At 34.8% G+C, this 1,981-nt stretch overlaps 1 pseudogene; it reads left to right on the top strand.

Annotated features, from left to right (window-relative positions):
• Positions 1-204: 204 nt before the first annotated feature.
• On the top strand, positions 205-347 carry LOC120362094 (U1 spliceosomal RNA; annotated as a pseudogene).
• The last annotated feature ends 1,634 nt before the right edge of the window (positions 348-1,981 follow it).

The raw sequence follows: 1,981 nt of genomic DNA, 5'->3' as shown, positions 1-1,981 counted from the left end.
CTGGGCCACTATCCTCACATGTAACATAAGAGTTAAGCTTCACTTCTGTTAGGATTTTATATAAATGAATTCATACAATATTTTTCTACATCTAGCTAATTTCACTCAATTTTATTTTTTAAGTTTTGTCCAGTGTGTTCAGGAGTATGTTTTATATCAGCTCACAAGAGTTGATTGTTACATTTTCAGAAATTTTGAAATTTATCTGTCACCTGGCAGGGGAGATAGCATGATCACGAAGGTGGTTTTCCCAGAGAGAGGCTTTTCCATTGCACTCCGGATATGCTGACCCCTGCGATTTCCCCAGATGTTTGTGGTAGTGGGGACTGCATTCACGCTTTCCCCTGGTGTTTAAAAAAAAAAAAAGTAAAATTAAAAAAAAGAAAAAAATTTATTTGTTAAAACATAATTATTAGAAAAATTACATTATAAATATATAATTAAATCACAATTAAAAAACACAGGTAATAAATACTCAAACAGATTATTTTCCGTTTATCGAACTACATTTTACTATGACCTCTGCTTCTGAGGATGTTTCTGCCTATTGTAATTGCATGGAATATTATATGATGACGTGCTATTGTGTGTTTCTTCCTGACCTTGTTTACCGTCATGTCACCATGATAGCTTAAAATTGGCCACAGTAAGAATATTGACATCATAGAAATTGGCAAATGCTATAAATAAAAAGGGCTGGATTTACTGATTTTTTTGACTGTCTAGACTTAAGAAAGTGGTGAGAAAATGTTAATATTGTAGATTAAACTTAAAGTGTGTTGTGCCTGTGGCCATTACGCTAAAGTACACAAAAAAATTGAGGAATTATTCATCCAGTATTCAAAACTATTATCCAGTTCAGGATGATAGTTTGACAAATGAAAGAAGTTTTTCTCTTTTTGCTGAAGTCATTGCCAAATGAGATAAGCTTTTTTTTTTTTCCCCCCTTGGGTTTTTTTTTTCTTTTTCTTTTTTTTTTTTTTGAGATGAAGTCTTGCTCTTTTGCCCAGGCTGGAGTGCAGTGGCAGAATCTCAGGTCACTGCAACCTCTGTGCCTCCCAGTTTCAAGCAATTCTCCTGCCTCACTGTCCCGAGTATCTGGGATTACAGGCGCCTGCTACCATGCCTGGCTAATTTTTGTATTTTTAGTAGAGACGGGGTTTCGCCATGTTGGCTAGGCTGGTCTTGAACTCCTGACCTCAGGTGATCCAACTGCCTCGGCTTCCCAAAGTGCTGGTATTACAGGCATGAACCATCATGCCTGGCCAACAAATGAGAGAAGTTTTGACATAAATCTTTATTGTCTTTTGTCTTAATCGTAACATAAATAAAACTATCAACTGACATTCATGACAGAACTACAGGTTCAATTGAAAATCAATTGGCAATGTGGAATTTACAATAAGTATTATATATTTTATTTTTTATAAATTGTGTCATATATCCTTTATATTAGTAGCATTTACAATATGCATATATATGCATACATGTGTTTACACAAACATATATGTATGTTTATAGCCCCCACCCAGAGACAGTCATTAAAAATTTGTGTACACCACTAGATTCATCCACATTGTATATTGTTGTGTGCAACAGTAGTTATTCATTTACATTACTATATGGTATTGTATTGAATGATTATACTACAATATATTTATCCATTTGACTGAATAAAGTTTGGACGATTTACAGTTTTGTATTTAACAAATAATGCTCTCGAAACACTTTTCAGAATGTATTTCAGTACATATATGTACTCATTTCAGCTAGATACTGTGTTAGTTACCTATTGCTGCTGTAACAAATTACTGCAAATTTAGTGGCTGAGAACAATACAAATTTATTATAATTCTGGAGCTCAGAAGTCCAAAAATGGGTCTCACTGGGCTGAAATCAAGGTGTTGACATGACTGCTTTCCCTCTGGAGATTCTGGGAAGGATTTGTTCCTGTGCTTTTTCCACCTGCTAGGGGCTGCCC

Source organism: Saimiri boliviensis, chromosome 14 (assembly GCF_048565385.1).
Source record: "Saimiri boliviensis isolate mSaiBol1 chromosome 14, mSaiBol1.pri, whole genome shotgun sequence".
Classification (NCBI taxonomy): domain Eukaryota; kingdom Metazoa; phylum Chordata; class Mammalia; order Primates; family Cebidae; genus Saimiri; species Saimiri boliviensis.
Note: the sequence above shows the minus strand (reverse complement) of the source record. Positions and strands in the feature narration are given on the sequence as shown.